The sequence below is a fragment of the Pteronotus mesoamericanus genome, unplaced genomic scaffold, assembly GCF_021234165.1.
Source record: "Pteronotus mesoamericanus isolate MK-2021 breed Mesoamerican mustached bat unplaced genomic scaffold, CSHL_Meso_final scaffold_232, whole genome shotgun sequence".
Taxonomy (NCBI): domain Eukaryota; kingdom Metazoa; phylum Chordata; class Mammalia; order Chiroptera; family Mormoopidae; genus Pteronotus; species Pteronotus mesoamericanus.
This window is the reverse complement of record NW_026555311.1, coordinates 12,769,544-12,795,728: the sequence shown is the minus strand read 5'-3', so window position 1 is coordinate 12,795,728 and position 26,185 is coordinate 12,769,544.

Here is a 26,185-nt window from a genome sequence, read left to right as displayed (position 1 = left end):
ATTAAAATGTCTTAGTAAATTTCAGAAAAAAAGATCAAGGCTTTACTATAGGAAGAGCGAGAGTGCTGGATAACTTTATTTCTACAAGTCTGAATGTTCTGGCCTTACAAATGTTAAAGAAAAAGAAAATATCAGAGTATATGAAGTGTAGCCTGCACCAGGCAGAAGGCTCTGGCTGCATAAGTACAACAGATTTGAGAACAAAAGTAAACAGGAAATCACCTTCTTTCACCCAGATAACCTGGAGCAACTTTAGTCTGCTCGTTAAGAGCAGGGGTTCAGGTTCAACAACCGGGCAGTATGATTGATTTTCTCACATCCTAGTTGTAACTGCACAGGGTTTTTTGAAGACTGAATAAGAGAAGCTTATAAAATATTAAAACGAATCCTGCCCCATAGTAGGAACTCAGTGAATGTTACTTAAGTATCTGTGCAATTTTCCCTGAACTCATAAAATGGTACTCCCTGTTTCCAAGCCAGTCAAACATATAAACCCGTAACAAAAGATTTATTGATCCATACTCATTAGTTTCACCGAGAAGGCAACTTGACAAGGAAAGGCCTCGGTTAATTTGTACCAAATAACATGGGTTTAGTACTTCTATGAGGAGAGCATAATAAGGAACTTTGAACAGTGGTGAGGAATATTTATTCATTTTTCCCTTTCTTGAGCCAACAAATATTTCTTGTAGACCCCCATGCTCATACCAGCTCACTACTGTCTCTAGAAGACAGAAAGATTCATGCTCCTAAGTTCTAAGAGCTAACATTCTTGGGAAGATAAAACGTTAAAAAAAGATCTGTGAGTCAGGGTTTTATATGCCAATTGCTAGAGGTGTATGTCTGTGAAAACTCTAAAGAAGGTGAGATTTTATTCAACGGGGCCAACAGGAACAGCTTCAAAGTGAGGCAGAACAGAGCGGCTCTGGGCTTCCCAATGAGGGAATCCAAACCTCTCACCACAGCCTTCCAGCCCCCACCGAGCTTGGCTGCCGCCTCTCTGCCATCATCTGAAATCATCTTTTCTGAGCTCATGCAATTCCTACCCTCTGCTCTTTTGTCTGTGCCTTACATCTAGCAAGTTTGTTCAGCCAAGGGACCTCTACACTTGCTGTCATTCCTTCTGGAATGTTTTGCTCCATATTCTTGCTAGGAATAAGTCCTTTTAGTCATGTCTCAGGCCAACTGCTCAATTCAGTTCTCTCTCCTCTTACTAATTGGTTTCCGCTGCTTTCTCATAGTTTTTGCTCATCACGAAAATGTCCAGCTTGTGGTAGGATTTAGTTTGATATGGTTCTAGCTTTGGCTTGAGATGATTCTCTTTCCAGCCACAAATTGACATAATAGTCTCTGTGTCTCTTGACTTAAATTCTTACAATAGACCTTTCTGTCTGACATTAGACTATGTGCTTCTCTGGCTCAGTTGTTTATTATAGTCATTAGGTAGGAGGTATGGTTGGACAAATTATAAAAGAGCCTATAAGGAGGAGAGATAATAAATATTGTCCAATGCTCTTGTCTGCTAAAGTATTTTTCTGACTCCATTACTAAATTAATTTATTAATTCTATTATTTTAAAATTTTGCTCCCTCGGATTTCTAAATTTTCAAATGTATCATCTAAAAATATTTTGTTTTCTTTTTTCATTTCCGTATTTTGGAATCAACCACCTGGAGGATAAATAATAATACTGAGCTTCCGGATTTGTTGTGATGCTTAAAAGAGTGAATACAATCAAAGCACTTAGGACACTACTTAGCACAGGGAAAACCAAAGGCCAACAGGCAGCCATACCGGAAGTGCTGAGGCAGACATGCAGAGGACTATGGACAGGAGGATAGCAGCGCCAACTACAGTAGGGATCCGAAGAGGATTTCTCTCTTCAAGACATGCCTAGCTCTATACATAAGCTAAAAAGAAAAAAAAATCTATGAAGTTCCTTATTGCATATAACATGATTTTCTGCAGAGTATTTATTAAATTGCCTAGACAGTTTTATAAGCTTCCAATTAAAAAATGAACCATGAAAAATAGCTCCTTGAACAGTTTACTGAGAGTCTACAGCCTATAATTATATAAAATTTATTAATATGAAGCTGATTTAATTGTAAATTCTTAATCATTGAAGATATTAGCAATTTATAGTTATTTTAATGGTTACGTTAAAGAAAATAAAGATGCAAAATACTTAAAACAGTGCCTAACACATGTAATCATTTGATATGTCCTTATAAAATATAAGCTTTATAGATATATTCACTGTTAAAATAAAACAGTAAAAATTAAAATACACAAGCTATGTATAGTATATTGTATGATTTTACAAAAATATTTGCTGAGCTTTTATAATAGGAAGATTATACTTCAGGCTTGACCACATGATTATTTTGGTCAATGAAGTGTGTGTGGAACTAACATGAAGCACTTTAAAAAGTGGTTTATGAGGCATCATTTGGTCTGCTATTGCTCTTTTCTCTGTACTGTAGAACCAGTGTTTCCCAGATCAATGCTGCTCTTTAATTCTAGGTCTCAGAATGAAGATAAAATACAGCATCAAGTTCCCCCTTTATGGTCATAGGTGAGAAATAATTCTGTTATTGAAAGCCACTATGAGGTTGTTCATATTGCAACATAACAGCCTAAGCTGATTGATAGAACAAGAATGAAAGAAAAAAAATCATGCTTATAACAACATATTCTAAATTCTTTGAATATAAGGGAAATTAGAGAACATGTAGTCAAGTTAGGATGTTGTAATATCCCTGAAGAAGAAAACAACAAGATGTATTTAAGTAGCTATAGGCATAAGGTTTAAAGCAGTGGTTCTCAAAATTATCTGTCCTAATGCCCTATATTTAGAAAAATTACTTTTTTATTATGTTAAGATTAAATTCATACATTATGATCCAATGACAAATAACTTTTTAAAAAATTATAAACAATGCCTTGTCATAAAAAGGAGAAATAAAAGGAAAGTAATTTATAAAGTAACATATATTTCAATGTTTTTATAAAATAACATTATTCCAATATCTAAATACAGACATGACTATACTTGAAGACACCTACATAATACAAAAGAAGTATGAAAAAGTGGAAGTACTATAGGGAACCAAGAAACTACTGAAATAAAAACCAGATATAGGACACATAATAACAGAGTAGACTTCTTAATATTATAAAGAGAAAACCTTAACTGAGGTAACGATAATAAGTTAAGATAAACTACAGACTTGTCCAAAGGAGAAAATGAAGAGGTATGGTATTTTTCACAAAAATTTTCAATACATATTAATGCATAAATAAATTTCCTGTATGTAAAGATCTCAGGCATACAATGCAATACTACTCTGCAATAAAAAGGAACAGACTTGATACATGCAACAACTTAGTTGAATCTCAAAGGCATTATCTTGAGTAAAATAAGCCAGCATCAAAATATTACATATTGTGTAATGTATTTATATAAGATTTTTTTTAAAGACAAAAACTACATTGACCTTGATAGAGAACAGACCACTCATTGTCAGGGGTTTGGAATAAGGGAAGGGTGTGAAAATGAAGAGCAGCCAGTCTGAGGGAGGTTTCTGAGGAAGGGCACTATTCTGTGGCCTGATTGTGGTGGTGGTCACATGGAATCTATACACACACTAAAAGTTATACTGCTATAAAGTGCATCCCCATGCAAAAAGGCAACTTTACTATGTACATATGAAGTCTGTCTAGAAGGTATCCAGCCATGTAATATGAAAAACAGAGATATTTATTGAAGAAGATACAAGATTCAAGAAACACTGCACATATGACGATGACTGCTCAATCCCCTTCAAAGTAGGCACCTCGGGACCTCACACAGTTCTCTCAGTTGCCATCAGCTGCCCCGTCAAAGTTTCCTGAATCTAATCAATGGTCTGAAATCTCTTCCCTTTCAAAGGTTATTTGAGTTTTAGGAAAAACCGTAAGTCACAAGGCACCAAATCTGGGCTGTAGTGGGGCTGAGTCACCTGGGTGATTTGATGTTTCTCAAAAAACTTTTCATGAGACATGATGCATGAGTGGGCACATTGTCATGAGGAAGCTGCCAATTACCAGTTGCCCATAGCTGCGGCCTTCTGGATCATCAGAATAGTTTCTTTGGAGGAATGTTCAAGCTTAATGCAAAATATAATGCAGATTCATTTCTCTACTCACTGTCATTTTGAATGCAATGGCCACACAGTGCACATTCTCACTCAACAGCATCTACCATCCCCACTGACTAGTACAGTGAAGTTGTCATTGTTCATGTGTGCACAATCCAGTCCACCCTCCTTGACTCCCAGGTTAAATCAATGTCACACAAGCTATCCTCATTATATTAATAATGGCTGGACTTTTTCTGGACAGACCTCATATATACTATCAGTCAATTAGCAATTTAGACAAGTGGAAATGCTTCCTTGGTTCTCATATATGGTAGATGCTAAATAAATGTGATTACCATCTAGGACAGGTCAATTTGGTTTTGGTTTAAAAATATTATAAGATTATTTGTTATAGTAATTCCTAAAGCTGACTTTAGTCAAATGGGAAATCACACAAAAACTACAGGTTTTTTTAGTTTCTTTGGTTACTATTAGTTTACTCATTATTGTTCTAAATTGGGACCAGCAACCCCTGTAATCACCATTCTCAAGGTAATAGGAAAAGGAGAGTCATTAGGAGAGCTTATTGCCTTTAAAATAAACCTGCCCAAGAACAGATAGAGGGTGAAAATGACATACCTGAAATCATGAATTAAGTGCACTGTGTGATTCAGCTCGTGGGCAATTGATACTCTACTTTTATTTTAAAATTTGTTTGTAAACTAAACTTCCTTGACACATTGCCAAAAGAATATATTTGTGATTAATGTAAATGTTTTGGTAACCCACCAAAATGACAATTTACTTCAGTTATGCTTTTGATAACATAATTCACTTGGGATCGTTTGATTAGTAAACACAGTGAGGTCCTTGATTAAGACACTGTCACTATTTCTGGAAAGATAAAAGAAAAGAATGTGCTTTCCAATGATTGTTTATCACTTGATAATTACAGGGCCCTTGCAGCTATTCTCTATATTTCAAGAACTCCTATTTTTTTCCTCAGGATCCAGCGGTTCTTTGTTTTAATTTATTTTCCTCCTAAATACCTCCTGCTACTTAAGCATAATTCCTTCTAAATCAATTGTTAGCAGCAGTTAATGACTGGTTGGTTAATTAATAGCTCAAAGCAAAGCTGAGGGTGTTCCCTGTTCTAACAAACTACCAGACTCTAACTGGGGTATTATTGTTAATGTACCCTGTAATCATTGGCTTCTCACAGCCTTGTTCCCACATACTATTTTACTTTAACTAAAAAAGATGAGTTGAATAGGAACTAATGACAGCATTATAAAATCAATCATAATAACATACACATTTTTAAAATTTTGCATTAACATATTGATCCTTATTTCCAGAGGATGAGCCATAGACAGAGGATGAAATATCAGCTTGCTCTGGTTAGGAAATATATTTAACTATAATGTTTTTTACTCTTCATCCTCCAGCACTATGACTCTGGTGTAGCTGCAACAGCCTCATGGTATTCTGAGTCTTTTTTGTTCCAAAACTGTACTCTTAAGCACTGTGTTCACTGTCAAAGAAAGGAGAGAAATTGTGCTGCACATTTTCTGCCTGATAAATATATGGTTTACTTAGTAACACCAGATATGCCTTTTGTGCAGCTAATAGAAAGGATATGTGCCTAATAATTAGTGCAAGAAATTGAACATCAGGACTCCTCAGTTCTATTCCTAACATCTTCTGCTTTGCTTTGTGGGATCACAGGGAAGTAATTTAGCAAGTGTGTGCTTCTTATGCTAATACTTGTAACAATCAACCAAAATAAAATAGAAGATGAGTATTCAACACATCAGAGAAAAATCTATGCCCTACAATTGCCTTTTCTAGGATATATATTTATGAACATGCTGTGTGAAAATAAGTATCAGACAGATAGTTTGTGACTTACTAAAGTAATACTTCCATTTTTCTATGTTCTCCTTTTAACTCCCTGAGATGGTATGGGCAAGCTATCTTCCATTATATCATCCAGTCCTCCCAGTATAGCCACAAGACATTGAGATACCAAGGATAAATAATCCTGTGGAAGGTTAGGATACAAATATTAACCAATATTTTTCCTTCCACATTTCAATGCAATAGACTATTAATAAATGAAATGGGATATTACTGTAGAATCATAAATCTCAGACTCCAGCTTTAAGGGTTTGCGGACAATACAGTGACATAAGCTTTCATAAGTGATAGTGGGGAAGGGCTGATCAAGCTTCTACCAGAAAGGGAAATATAGGCATTTCATGGATAGAAAACACTCTGAAGGGGAAAAGACATGGAAGGTACATAAACACTACAGGAAGAAAGGGTGAATATGAGATACCATAAAATATGTGGCCAGTAAAGGTCATGTGGTGCACTTACTCTGGTGAGACCCATAAATAATGCTTTTGGTTGAGTCACAAAAGACATAAGAGCCAGAGCACATGTCCCTTGATCTCTGAGAGGTTACACATTGGAGCTCCAGTCTATCTATATTTTGTTGTTTTCATGATTTCTAAAACTTCATTGTTCACTGAAACTGCTTCAGATAGCCAGAATAAGCAAACCATATCCATTAAGATAATAAATTTTTATCAAGCTCCTAGTCTACAGAGATGATTAACAACATAAAAGATGAAACTATCCTCAGAAATGACTTTTTGGCTAAACTAAGTTCCCAAGTGGATTGCCCTCCCATGAGACTACCTGTAATGGTCTAAGCTTTGAAATATGTTCCCTTCAGAAATATAATAGATAGTCTTTGCTCTGCATCAATTTAAACAACCTTCTCATATTTTAGAAAAGCAGATTTATTCAAATTTAGGTGGGGTTTTATTTTCATCACTATATCTCTACTATTAATATTAATGGAAAAAGTAATTGCTGTTTGCTGAGTATCTAGTCATTTCTCAGTGCTGAATTTCATTTCATTTAATCCTGACAATAAATCTGCTTGGTTAGTGTTATTACAAACATTTTACTGTGCATACCAAAGACACTAAGATACAGAGATATTAAGTAACATGCCCAACTTCAGCCAGCTAGCAGTTAGCAGAGCCAGGGTTCAAAATCAGGTCTGCCTGACTCCAACACTCTGTTATGTCCACTGATTGCACCGATCTTCAAATTCCACATCATCTCTAAATCAGAGTGTGTTAATTCTGATGATGATACAATCATCCTTTCCATCTTTCAAGTTCCATTCTTATACCACATTTGCTTTATGTTTTCCTAAAATTTATTTCAACCATAGAATTATCTGGAGAAAATAAAAATGTGAGGTCATTCTTGCCTTTTGAAGTCTCTTGATTAAAATTTTATGGCTGACCCAGAAACAGAATTCCTCACCTCAAAGCTCATTTTCATGGCTGCCTGAAAACCCATGGCCAAGCCAAGCAAAGTTGTACAAACTCCGACCCAGGACCCAAGGGCCACAGGAGCATTCAGAATTCATTTTACTACCTTCGACGGGCCTTACTGAGAATCAACCACGGGCAAGTATGCCTAACAGCTGCCCTGCAGGAGTCTTCCATCTACTAGAACAACTCAAAGGAAGACTGAACAGTTCGTAAGTGAGCACAGGGCAATAATGGGAGAGTCAATGCTAGCCTTTATCAATCTTGGCAATGATTATAGCTGCGGATCTGGAATCAACAACATTGCCTCCACATTTGTCAAAGCCAGGGGAACAAAATTTTTGTGCCTTTCTTACACATATCAAATGCAGAGTTTCTTTAATAAATTGACCTTTTTTTCAGGTCCACCACCTGGACTTCTCTGCGTTCAGACAGGCTGCTGTATAAGCCTGTCACAGCTTTTAATTAGTTATGAATTGAAAAACTGAGCATAATCTATGATGTTATGTATGTGGAACCACCTCACGATAGATTACAGCAATATTTTATTTGATTGGGCAATGTTTACTTTATGTAAGGATGTAAGATGAAATAAGCTATGCACAATAAATTTATTTCTCACGTATAACTGAGTGAACATATTTGGCTGTTAAACCACACTAATTATTCACAGAGTTTGGCAAATATTCAAAATATTGCAGCAGAGGAAACTAATGCAGTAAAAATAATTTTCACACATTTTCATTTACGTGAAGACTGTTCTTCCAATTCCCTTTGCAAGTGTTTACAGTTCATTAGAAAATGTTTAATCTCCACAAATGGTATTCAAACAGTATGTTTTCTTTTTCTTCACATTCCATCATTGGCTAATAATAATCTAAGAAGGTGGTGTTGAAAAGTAAAGAAAGTAAACTGGGAAGAGTACCTGGTTTTGCAAGTTTCCAATATGCCACAGAGGAGCCTCAGGCTGTGACCCACTTTCAGAAACAGGATTGAGAAGGCAGGCCTCCACTGGGGGAACACTCATCTTGGGAGGGTCTCCTGACTAGAGTAGTGGGTTGTGTTGTCTGACTTTTGAGTTTTGAGGACAGTTTACAGAGGAGATATAATGAAGGCAAGCGACCAAGTAGAAGGAATATGCTGTTTGGTGAAATATACATTTATATTTGACTACCAGTGAGTGTTCCAGTGAAGTGTGGGAAGAAAATGGAGGAGGTCTTCGAAGCTGGGGGTAAATCATGTTGTAAACGCCAGTATAAGCAAGCATTCAGTCTCACTCCTTAATTAGCTGAGAACATCAGAGCTGCCTCTTTGGTCTTATGCCTAAGCAAAAAAAAAAGAAAAAGAAAAAGAAAAGAAAAGAAACTAGTTACTTCACCCTGCTTTTCATGTACATAGCAAGCATAGATCTCTAAGTTTGTCTTCAAAAAAGAAAACATGACCAGCAAATATTCCAAGGAGAATCTTCATGATTTACAATACTATGGAATCTGTACTGATAATTTTTTCCTAAAGCTTGTCTTTACTAATGATAGTTATCTAAAGGTTACTCAGTCATAACCCTATAGAATCAGAAAATGCCAGCATTCAAGAGTTCAAGATAATTGCAAATATGTCTAGCATAAAGACGGTATGTGCTGGATTAATCTCCAGTCTTTTTCAGCCTCTTTTAGATTCATTAGTAGATGTGACAAGAAAAGCAGTACTTAAAATGACATGGATGAATGAATAGCCACCCTCCCTTTTACTCTGTTATCTTGAGGCTCATGGCGAGAACCTCAGTTTATGAAGTACAATGTATTCTATCTGACTACATAGGCAGATAGCCTCCACCCTGGGAAAACCAGATTGGAATTTTGAATTCTTGCAGGTCTCAGAGTTGAATGCTGGGAAGGCAACAGGCTCAGGATTTGTGTCCTGGGCCCTGAAGCTTATGGAAAGTTACTTTCTAAACCTGCTCAGATTTTCTAACATTACTCTAAGAATGCAAATCAAAACTGAACTGAATATGCTCTGTTTCAGGAACACAAGAGACATATGCATATTTTAGAAAGATATCCATCCAAAATAGTTTCAGCATTAATGAACACAAGTCTGAAAATGCATTTAGAAGAATCAGTGCATGCCTGAAAGTAACCAGGTAAATGTGAACTTACTAGACTTAAACATGGGTTAGGCTAACAGCAAGCATACCAATAAGACGACTCCTTGGCTCTCACATGTTGTACCACTGCCACATGCATGTATTGATTACATTTTATGGCACTGTCACAGCTCCGTGTGGATGACTAAAAAGCTTCTATTCCTAAATCACTTTTTGTATGGAAAATTAAGAACCTCAGTTTTTGGTTAGTTTGATTATTTAACTACTTTTTTATTGTGTTTACTCATTCATTTCTTAACTCATTCTATGACCTCCTATTGTTTACAAGGTACTCATCCAGGTATGAGATCTACAGAGATAAAATATATATAAACTTGTCTATATAAACTTTTGACAAGTCAAGGGACTTCTGATATTATATGGCCTATCCAAGTTTAAATAATTTTATTTGATAATATTATTAGAGTGGTTTGAACAATGCCTCAACAGTTCTCAGAAAAAACTAAAACAGTATTTTGCAGGGGCCTCCTGAAAATAAAGCACAATCTGAAGAATTCAGCTTTCTCTATGGGAAGTAACGTTTTTAAGGAGGCCAGCAGCTTTTCTTGTGTCCCTGATGCTATTATTAATTATTAAGCCTATCTTCCTCCTATGTGTAACTAATTTGTATTGAGTGTTCACTATAAGCAATTCTTACTTTTGAGTTCATTATCTCATTGATTTCCCCTATAAAAATGCCAGGCTCCACATAGGTAGGATCAGGAGCTGCCAACACTCTTCACAGGAGAGTACCATCTGAGACTAGCAGCTTTGGAAGAATCTCATAGCTCTTTAAATATTACTTCCTGGCTAGAAAATGGTCTAATTCTATGTTCTGCACAGTGTGTAACTCCATGTTGGTGCTAAACAAATGTTAAATACCAATAATAACGATGGATGTTGGTAATCAGAATTCCTTTTGACATAAACTAGTTTGTCTCAGCTCTGTTTTTACCCTGTATCTCCTAGTAATTGTCTGGCATTTTCCCTGCTCTTCTTTTCTTTTTTAATTATATCTTGCTGACATGACTCTTAAAGCATCTTAAAGCACATGGAAGAAAGGCTGAATGCTTTCTACACAAAAAGAACAGCAGGAAGCAGGTGCCTAGCAGTCAGAATAACAAACTCAAAAGAAACATGCAAGATCTTTCTTTTATTCCTCACAAATGCAAAAGAGGAGCCTGGGAGACAGTCCCGGTGCAAAGAAAGGAAAAGGGGGAATTAACTTGCTTTAGTTTAATGATAAGGATATGAGGATAAATACAATTTTTCTTTTTCTTTTCTTTTTTTCTTTTTCATTTCAGTTGTATTGGGGAGAGATGATGCATAGATGCATTGTAGCAATTCACAGATGCAGCATAAAATATTTGTTTAAGGTTACGGGAGTAGGTAAAATGTACATATAAATGTCATTTACTGACAGCAACTGAGCATCTATTTTACATTAACCACATATTTGTGTTCCAGTGGAGAAATACAAAATTGACTCCATTTCTATACTTAATGTTCATGTTGTTCTTTGAAAAATCAGGATGTTCAGATACCTAAGGCTGTGGTTGTGAGACCTCCTTCTTCACAACACCCTGGATTTCAGAGGTCAGGTTAACCCAAAGAATACTAAGGTTATGTTAACTATTAAAGGACCGCTAATATTGTTTATATCTAATGGGTACTAGCAATAACTTTGGGATATGGCAGTTTATCATGTGAATTACTTAGATTACAAAGGAGTTGCTATAACCTTGAGGAGAAATATGAACATAAGGAACATATATCAATGCCTGTTATGTACACTATTGCTTATGCTGCTTTCTATGATCTTGATACCAGCTTTGTATGAAAATGCTCCCATCTCCATTTCCCAGTTGAGGAAATTGTCTAAGAAAGAATAAGTAACATTCCCAAAGTAAGAAATAGCCAAGCCAGGATTTTTACTTCAATCAATCTGATTTCACATTCAACCCTATGTCTCTCCTATGGACAAGGGCTAGTGATTGGCTTGAGGAGAAAAGGAGACAAGATAAAAACTTGAGTCCATTTTGATCTGGCCTTGATAGAAATGAAACTCACAATATGTGCCCCTAAGATCCTAGAGGGTTGGTATTGCTTTAGAAGGAAGCAACTTGTGTTTAATGGTTATAGTCAGCATCTTCTCCTCGGTCAACCATATTGCAATTTGTAGATTATCACAAAGGGAGTGGTGTTAGCAAGGATGGAGAGAGAAGAGAAAAACTATCAACATTAATGGAAACAGTAATCCAAAGCACAATTGCCAGTGGGTAAAGAACAGTCTCTTTGGGATCCCACTTTAATCTAGAATGGTGTCAAGCCATTCTCCCTTATCTGGCCTGAAGACTATCTGGGTTTCTTGTTTGTTTGTTTGTTTTTTAATTTTCAGTCATTGACTAGGAGACACAACCATCTTCACTCACTTGAGCACCACTCCTTCTACTAAATATTTCTATCTGAAATAAGTTTCCTTCACATTTTTCCCAGTTTGTTATTGTCATGTAATTGATCATTCCCTGGTCTTCATTTTGCCAACAAAACCATTTTATTACCAAGTATTTATGCTTCATTGGAAATAAATTATTTATTAGATAATACTACAAAGGAGTTGTTAGAGCTGTTCTCACTATATTGTGAGTAAATTGAGATGTCCAAATCATACTTGCACAACTAGCTTTGGACACACTGCCTACCTAGTACAGAGTAGATACTCAATATGGAAATGGAAAAAAGATTAAAATTTCCATTGTAGTTAACTCTGGTTTAAGTAGTAATGGAGGCCCATTCATGAATGAAGGCTATGTGTTGTCAGAATGAATGTTATTTTCCTAGTCACTTCCTTGAAGGTAAATGTTTATACTAAAAACTGTCATTTTCTCAAAAGATCAAACATGGCAAAGATTCTTAAGTGACATCCAAGCCATTGATAGAAGCTCCTGTAAAATTTATGTAATCTTTTAGAGTCATTATATAATGTTAATCCCAATTCATAAATTTTAAACCATACTTATTGTGTATTATATATAAGGAATCTATTAACAATCAACTTTTGCTTTCAAGATGTATATAATCCAGTGGTAAAAAGAGACATTTTATAACTTACAAAAATAAGTATTAAGTTGCAAGTATATAAACACATAATTGAAAAATGTATTTTTTAAAAAATAATATGGGTGCCATGTAAACATATAGCAGAAGGAAATCATCTTTTTGGTGAAGAGTTATCTTAATAAATAGCATGAGGGAAGAGCAGGGAGATAATTTTTCTATTGCAGAAATCCATGCCAGAGATAACATTGACTTTGGAGAGGGTTGTGAAGATGCAAATAGACAGAGTGAATATAGGCAACACATACTACAATGTTTGATTTTATAAAGTTTTGTAATTGGATGGGGGAGATTGGAGAAAGAGAAAAAGATAGCAAGGAATGACGATGAGTGAATAACAATACCTCATTGTTCACTGAGGTAAGGAGCAATGATGAGGGACAGTGGATGGAGGAGGAATAGCCAAACGTGAGCAATTCAATTTTGGACACGTTTAGATAAAAGGTGTTTATATGAGTCCTAAAACTGAAAATAAATCTATGTTAATAAAACTTTTTTCAGCCTTTAAATAAGTTTTTAAACAATGTCCTCCACTATTATTGACAAAACCAAGTAGAGTGCAGGGGACTAATGTCATTTGAGGCCCCCCCAAAACCACATAGCTCTCCACATTTTGACAGATTTCTATATTTTGAATCCTACCCTCTTACGTTAAAATTTTAAGGAAAAAAGTTTTCCAGGTTCTTTTACAGTTAGGGTGCAGGCGTGTGCCTTAAATTCCGTCAATCAGATGTTCTTGCCAAGAGTCTGATTTGGAGGTGAGCTACTGAAAGCAGGAAGCCAGTCATCAATCTTTGTGTTGTGCTGGCGGCAAGAGCACTCACTATGGAGCCAGTTAGCAGTGACATCCTATTGTTGTTCCCGGAAGCTTAACGCCTATTTCTCCAGACCTTTCAACGATTCTCTGAGCTGTGTAATATTCTCTACTAACTCCCATTCTGTTCAAAGTAGCAAGAGTTATTGTCTTCAACTAAAACAATTCAGTCTGAGTAATACATAATAACAATGCATATTTTATATTAATAAATTGATATAATATTTCTACTTATATATGTTGTTACATGAACAGCATATTTATTTCAAAGTGTGAAAATATCACAGAAATGTTTTTAAGTAAATGAGCTAATAATTTTAACTTAATAAGTTCATAAGATGAAAAAAATGCCACATAAAAAGAATTAAATTTTAAAAACTTCAGGAAATAAACATAGAAGCTAATTGTAATAAGTCTATTTATAATCAGTGTGTAGGAGACAGAAAGGAAAAAAATGTACAGGAATTTTATGTATGTAATCCTAAATTAACAGATGGAAAAACTGTGTAACAAGAATACTAAGATTAGGCTTTCAACTTTTCAATTTACACTAAATCCAGAAAATAGTTGCAAGAGCAAAGCTCATTATCTGAAGCGTATGAAGGTAATTTGATGTATTACAACTGATATACATAAATTAACACATTTCCCAATAGGTGTACCTATCTAAAAACAGGAATTCAGCCTTGTTCAAACTACAATTAAAAATTAAAAGAATGAAAAAGAAGAGCTTTTAAAAGTCTCAATGTTCTTATTTTATCTAATTCATACCAGCTACCCATAACATTCGGCTAGCCACCTGAATTCCACTCGAATATGACATGTCAGTCTAGCAAAATCTGAGGAACTTTCATGAAACCAGAAAGTTGGTTGGAAGCAATATTTACTGTCTTCAATCCAGACGCAGGTTGTCTTAAGAAGAACTAATATTTATTTAATGGTACCCTTAATACATACCAGGTCTCCTATTAGGTACTTTTCTTATCTTACAAAGATCTTGAAGTTTAGGGAAAATTGACATCACACAGCTAGTAAGGGACAAATCTGAGATTCAAAGAAATTGCCAGGTTCAGAGCTGTCCTCTTTTCTTGTATCGCACCATCTCTGTCAAGCAGGGAAGTGTTGAGAGTGGCAGCCTCCTGCTGCTGCCAGCTAACGCTATTCTTCTGACCATGTTCTGCTAACTCAAGACTGCCCTCTTCCTTTGAAAACTTGATGTTCCAGAAAAACCCAATTCCATGGTTCATTTTTTCCAGCTATGGCTTGCCCTTCATCTTTTATTCCTGCTAGAGTTGAACACTGTTTTCAATCTTTCTGATGAATGGTCTTCTGAACAAGTTTAGATCCTTTACCTAACACTCTGAATACACCCTGTCTGTATTTTTAGTGTTGTGTTTCCCATTTAGTTCATCCAATCTGGACCCATTTAGATACTGTCATAAACCTTGGGTTGGATTTTTCACTATTTCTTGAATGTACAGGGTCAGGCACAAATAATGTCCCTTCTTTATTACATAAAAATATTTTATTACAAAATCATAAACATGTCATTCTGCAACATAACAATATCACACTCAACCACACTGTATGACATTTTAGGTGAAATGTTCAAATTGCTATATGTCTCGTACAAGACATTCATGTACCCAACCAACCACACTCAATGATGTTAACTTCTGTCGAACCCTGTATTTAAATCTTGAGGGGCAGGGAGAGAGTTTTTGATTTGGCCTTAATTTTTTCATTTACCTCCAACAATTTCTTTTCATTTGGGCTCTCAGCCAGTGCTGCCAGAATGCCAGATCAATGTGACTGGTACTCCTCTCAATTCTATTCTAGAAATAGTTATTTAAAAAAAATACACTGCAAAAGAGAATCTCCAGTGGATGGCATCTTTGACAACAATAAATGACATTTATATTATTTTACACATTACAAAGTACTCCCACATTCATTGTCCATTTTAAGATACTGCATACAAGTATTATCCTATCATTACAGAAAAGTGAAATATAGATTCTAAATATTAAGTGATTTACCCAATGTCACAGAGTTAATTAATGCAGTTGGTTCTCAAACCAATGCTTTTTCATTCCAAACTCCATCTTTTTGGGGGAAAAAAAACAGCATTTATGATAAATAAAATGTCATCCATTAAAATTCATTAAAACATATTACTAAAACAGATCATTTACTTTAATGAGTTTTTAAAATCAGATATAAAGAATAGGAAAAATTTTTATCTTATGAAAAAGTTATTAACTCTTTTTTAAAGTACAAGTCAAAAATGTGTTTTTGAAAGGATGTAAATGTTTCTTGGCAGTAGTTTGAGAATCGGTTTGTCTAAACTGGCAATTGCTTGTGATTGAAGCTGCAAAACTGAGAGAGATAAGAAACTAGAAATCTTTATACAAACAAGTGTAGGTCCAAACCATTCCCCATCGTGGACATGTAATACTTTATTCATTTATTCAATAACAGAATTCACACTTTCAAATACATCCCTTAAAAAACTTATAGCAGAAAATATAACTAATAGTATAAGGCTGTAAACCCAAACTAAGTGGGTGGCTATGAAAATAGCTGAGAGTAGAGTTCAGGGAGAGGAGGAGGGTGCTGTGACCTGGAGCTGGGGTCAGTCAGGTACCACCTGTTGTCCAAATCTGGCCCATGGCCTGTTTTTGTAGATAAAATTTTATTAAAATGTAGTCACACTCATACACTTACATGTTTTTATGGGCTCTTTTTTGCTAGAAGGGCAGAGCTGAGTAGTTGCATCAGAAGCTTAAGTGCACAAAGCCTAAAATATTCAATACCTGTTGCTTTTCCAGATTAAGTTTGCTAACTGCTGATTTGTAGACATTGAAGAAGGGTTTTTTTGGGGATTGGGGATACAAGAAGAGTTGGCTGGGCCTAGGTTCTTGGAAAGTCAAATAGAGGACTAAAGCTGGGAACCGAAATCATGTAAATTTGAAAAGTTGACACAGTTTGAGGCCTGTTATGCCAGGATAATTAAATTGAAATTTTTCCTGAAACACTTCATGGGCAACACACTGAAGGTATAACCCAAATAAATTCCAGTGCTATTTTAGCCCAGTTCTGAATAGAGTCAGATTCAAAGAGGAGCAACTCAGAAGCTTAATTAATTAATCAATTTTAAAAATTCTATATATTTTTTATTTTTCTAAAAACTTTAAGGTGAATCTCATTTACAATGAAACCAACACTTCTAAAAATTCTCTATCTTCTCTGTACTTTTTTACTTTCCATATATTCTCTCTATCCCTAAATTTTTATCACCTATTTTTTCACCTCACATCATATTTGATATTTCCTCACCCCCTCCACACAATTTTCTACTTTCTTTCCCCCTTCTTTCTTCCTCCCATTTTCTTTGCCCCTCCTTAATCAATCCATAAGTTCTTCTCTAAGCAATCTTGGGAATTCTAAAACAAGATCAGGCTTTCTTTGTTGTAGGGACTTGTAACCTTTTTTGTGCCACTAAATTGGCAGTCTGATGAAGTCTATGGACCCTATATCAGAAAACTGTTTCTAAATGCCTTATATAAAATATATTAGACTACAAAGGTAACCAACTATATTAAAATGTAGTGAACAGATATATTTTTTTAATTATATCAGACATACGAGGGCTGTCCAGAAAGTATCCAGCCACGCCACGTGAAAAATATAGACATTTACTGAAAAAGATACAAGAAAATTGTACATACAACAATAATGTTTCAGTGCCCTTCAAAGTAGTTACCTTGGGACTGCACACAGTTCTGCCAATCACCATAAGCTGCCCTGTCATATTTTCCTTAATCTCATCGATGGTCTGAAATCTCTTCTCTTTCAAAGGTGATTTTAGTTTTGGGGAAAGCCAGAAGTCACAGGGTGCCAAATCTGGGCTGTGGGGGGACTGAGTCACCTGGGTGACTTGATGTTTTGCCAAAAAACTCTGCACAAAATGTGATGCATGAGCCAGTGCATTGTCATGATGAAGCTGCCAATCACCAGTTGCCCATAGCTGTGGCCTTCTGAATCATCAGAACAGTTTCTTTGGAGGAATGTTCAAGCATAATGCAAAAATGATGCGGATTTGTTACTCTACTTGTTCAGCCATTTTGAATGAGATAGCCACACAGTACACATGCTCACTCAGTGGTGTCTACCACCCTCACTGACCAGTACAGTGAAGTTGTCATTGTTCATGGATGCATATTCCAGTCCACTCTCCTTGGCTTCCAGGTTACATCAGTACTGCGCCAGCCATTCTCATTATATTAACAATGGTTGGACTTTTTCTGGACAGACCTCATATATGTTATTTATCTGTGCATTAAATAAAAATATCTAGTGATAAAAATAATAATGGCTATATTACACAGTAATGATTAGTGTACATAATGTTTTGAGATATCTGTAAAAACCAAAATATGATATATAAATATCTCTGATTTCTATTGTGGAAAAGATTCAGGTGTTATTAACATTACTATGGTTTGGCCACTTAGGTTCATAATTGAAAATGTTCAGTTTTAATTAAAAGTTAGTGAAAATAATAATGGTGGTATTTACCAATCCAGTTATACAACCTCTTGAAACCTAAGTTAAAAAGTCCTTCCATAGAGGATGAAGGAGGACAAAAGCTAGAAATTCTAACAATGAAATAATTTTTGTACCACTATAACTGTTGAGTAAGGAGGAAAATAATAACAGAAGGGTTTTATAAATATTAAATTGACAATATTCAAAATAAATTAGAAAAAATGATATGTAAATAAACTAGTCAGAAAGGCTTTATAATAGTCAATGTTTGAGGTGAACTACATTGGTTATATTAAATTTAGAAATTAAAAAAGAGAGATGACTTGAATTTAGAAAGTATTTTTTAATTTAATCTTTATTGTATTTTTTCCATTACCATTAGGTCCCCTTATACTCCCCCCAGCAGTCCCCACACTGTTGTCCACATCCATGAGTCCTTTTTCCTTTTTGCTCAATCCCTCCACTCCTCACCTCCCCCTTCACTGGCTGTCATCCTGCTCTCCATCTATGAGTCTGTCCCCATTTTCCTTGTTAGTTCAGTTTGTTCAAGAGATTCCAAATATGAGTGAAATAATATGGAATTTGTCTTTCTCTGACTGCTTTATTTCACTTAGCATAATACTCTCCAGGGCCATCTATATTGTCACAAAGGGTAAAATTTTCTTCTTTTTTATGGTCCAGTAGTATTCCATTGTGTAAATGTCCCATAGTTGTTTTATCCACTCATCTACTGATGGACACTAGGGCTGCTTCCATACATTGGCTATTGTATATAATGCTGCAATGAAAAAGGGTGTTCTCATGTTCTTTCAAATTAGTGGTTTGAGTTCCTTTGGATGCATTCCCAGAAGTGGGATTGCTGGGCCAAAAGGTAGATCCATTTTTAATTTTTTGAGGTATCTCCATAATGCCTTCTCCACATCCTCACCAGCACTTGTTGTCTGTTGATTTATTGATGGCAGCCATTCTCATAGGTGTGAGATGATATCTCATTGTCAGAGACAATTTGTATTTCTCTGAAGATTAATGATGTTGAGCATCTTTTCATATGTCTATTGGCCATCTATATGTCCACTTTGGAAGACTGTCTATTCAGATCCTTTGCCCATTTTTTAATTGGGTTGTTTGTTTTTCTGCTGTTGAGTTTTGTAAGTTCTTTATAAATCGTGGATAGTAACTCCTTATCAGATGTATCAGCAAACATGTTCTCTCACTCTGTGAGTTGTCTTTTTATTTAGTTGATGATTTTCTTTGCTGTGCAAAAACTTTTTCGTTTGATATAGTCTCATTTTTTATTTTTTCTTTTGTTTCCCTTGCCTATGGAGATATGTCTGCTAAAATATTGCTACGAGCAATGTCTGAGATTTTGCTGCCTATGTTTTCTTCTACAATTTTAAAGGTTTCAGGTCTAACATTTATGTATTTAATCCATTTTGAATATATTCTTGTGTGTGAAGTAAGAAGGTGCTCTAGATTCATTTTTCTGCATGTATCTGTCCAATTTTCCCGACATCATTAATTGAATAAACTATCTTTAGCACATTATATGTGCTTGCTTCCTCTGTCAAATAATGACTGAAAAGGTGGGATTTATTTATGGACTGTTTATTCTGTTCCATTGATCTGTGTACCTGTTTTTATGGCAGTACCATGCTGCTATGATTATTATGGCCTTATAGTATAGTCTCATGCGAGGTAGTGTGACTCCTCCAAATTTGTTCTTCTTTCTCATGATCATTGTTGTTATGTGGGGCCTTTTGTGGTTCCATATACATTTTTGAAATATTTGTTCTGATTCTATGAAATATGTCATTGGAATCTTGATAGGAATTTTGTTGAATCCATAGATTGCTTTGGATAGTATGGCCATTTTAATGATGTTAATTCTTCCTATCTATGAACACAGTACATACTTCCACTTATTTGTATCTTCTTCAATTTCTTTCTTCAGTGTCTTATAATTTTCTGAATACAGGTCGTTTATATCCTTGGTTAGATTTATTCCTAGGTATTTTATTCTTTTTGTAGCAATTATGAATGGGATTGTTTTCTTAATTTCCCTTTCTGTTAGTTTGTTATTGGCTTATAAAAAGGCAATTGATTTATGAGTATTAATTTTGTATCCTGCTACTTTCCTGAATTCATTTATCAGTTGTAGTAGTTTCTTGGTGGAATATTTGGGGTGATTTACATACAGCATCATGTCATCTTCAAATAAAGACAGTTTTACCTCTTCCTTTCCAACTTGGATGCCTTTTATTTCTTTTTCCTGTCTTATTGCTGTGCCTAGGACTTCCAGTACTATGTTGAATAAGAGAGGTAAAAGTGGGCATTCCTTTTTGTTCCCAGTCTTAAGGGAAATGCTTGCAGATTTTACCAATTGAGTATGATGTAGGATATTTGCAGTGGATTTGTCATATATGGCCTTTTTATGTTTAGATAGTTCCCTTTATTCCTACTTTGCTGAGAGGTTTCTTTCTCATAAATGGGTGATGGATTTTATCAAATGCTTTTTTCTGATCTATTGATATGATCATGTAGTTTTTACCCTTCATTTTATCTATGTGGTGGATCAGATTTATTGATTTGTTAATGTTGTACCACCCTTGCTTTCCTGCCATAAATCCCAGTTGATCATGGTGTGTGATCTTTTTGATGCATTGCTGTATTTGGTTTGCTAATATTTTGTCGAGGATTTTAGCATTTATGTTCATCAGGGATATTGGCCTATAATTTTCTTCCTTTGTAGTGTCTTTATCTTGTTTTGGAATTAGGATAATGCTTGCTTTATAAAATGATTGGGACCCTTCACTCCTCTTGAATTTTAAAAAAAATTTTGAGAAAGAGAAGGGTTAGTTATTCTTGAAATATTTGACAAAAATCAGCTGTGAAGCCATCCAGTCAAGGGTTTTTGGGTGTTGGGAGTTTTTTTATTACTGCTTCAATTTCACAAGGTGTAATAAGTCTTTTCAAATTATCTGATTCTTCCTGATTTCATTTTGGAAGATTGTATGTCTCTGGGAATTTATCCATTTCATACAGGTTGTCTAATTTGTTGGCATATAGTTGTTCATAATATTTTCTCACAATCCCTGTATTTCTTTGGTGTCAGTTGTTATTTCTCCTTTTTGGTTTCTGATTTTATTTATTTGGATCCTGTCTCTGTTTTTCTTGATGAGTCTGGTTAAAGGTTTGTCAATTTAATTTATCTTTTTATAGAACAAGCTCTTGGATTCATTGATCTTTTGTATTATTTTTTTACTCTATTTTGTTTATTTCTACTCTGATCTTTATTCTTTCTTTCCTTCTACACATTTTGGGCTTTGTTTGTTTTTCTTTTTCAAGTTCCTTTATGTGTGAAGTTCGCTTGTTTAGTACAACTTTTTCTTGTTTTTTGAGATAGGCCTGTAATACTATGAATTTCCCTCTTAGGATTGCTTTCCCAGTGTACCACAGATTTTGGATTATTGTGTCCTCATTTTCACTTGTTTAAAAGTATCTTTTTATTTCTTCCTTGATCTCCTTGTTGACCCATTCATTGTTTCATAACATGTCATTTAGCTTCCACGTCTTCATGTGATTTTCAGTGTTCTTCTTAGGATTGATTTCTAGTTTCATAACATTGTGGTCAGAGAAAATGTTTGATATGATTTCAATCTTCTTAAATTTATTGAGACTTCTTTTATGTCTTAACATGTGGCCTACCCTAGAACACTTTCCATGTGCACTTGAAATGTATGTATATTCTACTGGTTTGGGGTGAAACGGTTTGAAGATATCAATTAAATCCATTTGATCTAGTGTGCTGTTTAAGACACAATAAGGCCATCTCCTTATTTATTTTCTGTCTGGAAGATCTATCCATTGAAGCCAGTAGGGCATTAAAATCCCCAATTTCATTGTATTTCTCTTGTGTCCATGAAGATGTGCTTCACATATTTAGGTACTCCAATTTTGGGTGCATAAATGTTTACTGGAGTTATAGCTTCTCGTTGGATTGTTCCTTTTATTATTATATAGAGTGCTTTTTGTCTTTTACTATAACATTGGTTTTAAACTCCATTTTGTCAGATATACATGCTGCTACCCCAGCTTTGTTTCTTTTCCATTTTCATGAAATATCTTTTTTCCATCCCTTTACTTTTAGTCTGTGTGTATCTTTCAATCTGAGATGTCTCTTGGAGGCAGCATATAAATGGGTCTTGTTTTCTCATCCATTCAGCTACCTTATGTCTTTTGGTTGGAGCATTTAAGCCATTTATGTTTAAGGTGATTATTGATAGGTACATATTTAGTGCCATTTTATTGTTAGACTATTTTCCTCTTTTTTTTCTTTTTCTTTTTTTCTTTTTCTTCTTCTTAAAGCAAGTCCTTTAACATTTGTTGCAATACTTGTTTGGTGTTAACAAACTCCTTTAGCTCTTTCTTGTCTAGGAAGCTCCATATTCTCCTTCAGTTTTAAATAATAGCCTTACTAGGTAAAGTAGCCTTGGTTGTAAGTACTTGTTTTTCATCACCTTGAATATTTCGCATCACTCCCTTTGGGCCTGAAATGTTTCCACTGAGAAAACAGATGACAGTTTAATTGGTGTTCCCTTGTAGGTAACTACCTGCTTTCATCTTGTGACTTTCAGGATTCTCTCTTTGTCTTTAAATTTTGTCATTTTAAGTGATCTTTCTGGGTGTAGGCTTCTTTTATCCAATTTGTTTGGGATTCTCTGAGCTCCCTGGACTTGTGTGTCTTTTTCTTTCACCAGGTTAAGGAAGTTTTTCATCATTATTTCTTTAAATAGGTTCTCGCTCCCTTGTTCACTCTCTTCTCCTTCTGGTATTCCCATGATGAGGATGTTATTCTGCTTCCTGTTGTCCAAAATGTTACTTAAGCTCTCCTTTTCTTTTTTTAATTCTTTATTTTTTCTGCTCTGCCTGGGTGTTTTCTTCTACTTTGTTTTCCACATCATTGATTCAGTCCTCTGCTTCATCTAAACTGTTGTTTATTTCTTCCAGTGTATTATTTATATCAGCTATTGCATTCTTTATTTCTCACTGGTCCTTTTTTACAGTTTCTATGTCTTTTTTTTTCATGTTGTTGAGTATCCTTATAATCATTACTTTAAACTCTATTTGATAAATTGCTTCCCCCTATTTCATCTAGTTATTCTTCTGGATAATTCTCTTATTCTTTCATTTGGGGTCTGTTTCTTTGTCTTCTCATTTTTGCTGCTTTTTTGTATTTTCTGCCTTAGTTGTTAAACTAATTTTAAACTAAGTTTAAACTTAGTTGTTAAAGTTACAGTCTTAAGCTGTAATCAGCAGCCTGGCTTAAGCACTACAGAATGGGGAAGTGTAATTCCTGTAGGCATACTATTGCTTCCTCTCAGGCTGTTGTCATTCTGAGAGGAGTGCTCTAAGAAAGATGGCTTCTGCAATATGGGGAATGACTCATCACAGGGATGTGGGTGGCTGTTCCTTCAGTTCTCTCCCAAGAGCTACAACCCAATACTCTCCTGAAGCCTCTGTAGTCCACTTTGTCCTCCTTCTCCTGAAGCCCAGGGTAAGTGGCTGCAAATGAAATTTTGTGCATTGGTTGTTTAAGAGGCTCTCTTAGTCTCCAGCATTCTCTCCCTTGCAGACAGAAACCCTGATGTTTTTCACAGCTAAATGTTATCTGTGTTCCTTTCCAGCTCTGGTGCTTTAGGCTGAGGAGCTCAACTTGTGGTTTAGATCCCATACTTCTCAGAAGGTACCCCCTGCCACTGAAATATCCTTCCAGAACTTCAGCTGTCACTCTTGGGAACCCAGTCAGCCCTCTAACACCTCCTCTGTGCTCCCTACTAGTCTTGCTGTGATGAAGTAGTTTCTTCTGTCTGTCCATCGTTATAAGGCTACTCTCCAGCAAGTGTTCAGTTATTTATTCAGAATGATTTCTCTACAATTTAGATGTAATTCCAGATCAGTCCTGGGAGATTAGTGTAGCCTACACTTACTACTCCATCATCTTGAATCCTAAAAAGTATTTAATTTATTTAGCTGCCACACTTAAATCAGGAGTAAATTACAATTAAGCAAATGTTTCCAAAAGAATATTGAATGCTTTGCTTTACAAAATAGTTTATTACACTCCAACTCTGCAACACTTATATATACACACACTCAAAAACATGCACAATTAGAGAAACTCTAAGTTTGTTAGAAATCTAGTGCATTAAAATTACTTCAACATAAAAAGCTTGAAAATTCTCCCAAATACAGGCATTTTGAACAATGCTTTATCTGTATGTCACAGGATAAATGTTGAGCTGAAGTTTGAATTCCTATCTGCCACTTGTTAACTGTGTAATTTTTAGCAAATTCCTTTAAGTATCCATGTTTTTCATCTTTAAAATGAGGAAAGTACCAAGATTTCTACCCCAGAGTGCTAGAGAGAGAATGATTATTTCATATATCTAAAAGCACTAATTACGGTATTAGATATTGTAGATACTCAATATGTGTTGATTGTATTTCAAAATAAGAGTGTATTAATCCACTAATTAAGATGCTATCATTTAAAATCATCTTCAAATGAAAAGTCTTCTATGTTCTCTCTTTCTTCTTGGTTAAATCGTGTGTTTGTTGTCCTACGAAGAAAGCTGTAATTTGACTCCTCATAAAATTTCTTTCATCCTTAGTCAATACTGAGGCTATCACACTTAAACATTCAGAGTATTAAAAAATTGAGTATCTAAATAGGGAACTTTGAAAAATTTTGATTACATTGTGTACTCCCATCTATTGCCTTGGTACAAAATAATTATACTCTTTAAACACAAGGTTTGTGCACACCAACCCAGATTTCTGAAGTTCTGCAGTCTCTGGGCAGATAGAGCTTGAAATTATAAAATGTGGTTTCACCATGTTCTTTTGATAACAAATACAGTTGTTAAAATAAGGAATTCAGATCCATTAAAGAGCTAGTAATATAGCACAGAAGGGAGGGAAGTACTTAAACTCTACAAAATCCACATAAAGATGTACTTACTGCATTTTATCTAAAAAATAGTAGCTTTTATACTTGCACTGTTGGGAAGAAAACTTGGTACTCTTTTACTGGCATGTAAAGAGAGGATGCACATATCAACCATTCAATACTCTTTCCATTGAAAATGTATTTTACCTAATTAATCCTTTTTGAAACCATATCTGTATTTTGTCCTAGAGAAAATATTGGCCATGGTCCTTTGATTGGCCTGGAACATTTTTTTGAATTGACCTTTCTATTCATGTTGGTTTCTCTGTACTTTTCCACAATGTGGCTAAAATGTCTTTATACCTTCCAGATTTTATAAGCCATCAGCAGCTTCCTATCCATCACTGCAATTGCACAAGACAGGACCATGAAATTGAAATTTTAAGCCAAGATGAAAGAAAAATTGTGATTTGTGCTGGCCCTCTCTGGGAACTGAGGTTTCTCTTCTAGCCCTTTAATGAGTTTGCCTGAAAAGCCTCTGAGCCAAAGCTGATCACTTATATGACCCCTTTCACACTAAAACTATCAAATCCTGTTCTCTGATTTTACCTATTCTTATGCACCTCTGTTTACTGGAGTAGATTTTTTTTAAAAATTTGTCCTGACTAAGACCCCCTGACCAAAGATTTATTTCTTCTTGCATCTTTCTCTCCACTTGCATTGCAAGAGAATCTTCATGTTCTGTCTGTAACCTACACACTGATAGAGAAACGAGTTTTTTCTACCCCCCAGAAGTTTGTATAATTGCAAGATGTGTGGGTAGGAGCTGTGTAACCATGCCATCACAAGATGAACTAGGCAATTTTGTAATTCTGCTACTATTTAGAAGCACAGAGGTTACAAATTCAAACACATTTTGAGTACAGGTAGGTAAAATTATTATGTTCTGTGGTCACTCATAAGACAACAGAGTAGTGGGGTGTCTGGTGAATTGACTTCTACCCGCAAAATTAATTAAACGTTATGTTATGCAAATAAAAGCTGTAACTGAACCAGATTCTACCTATAGAGCACACCAATTTTGTGATCCATAACTGATGAAACTGTACTCTCCTACTATTTAACCCTCAC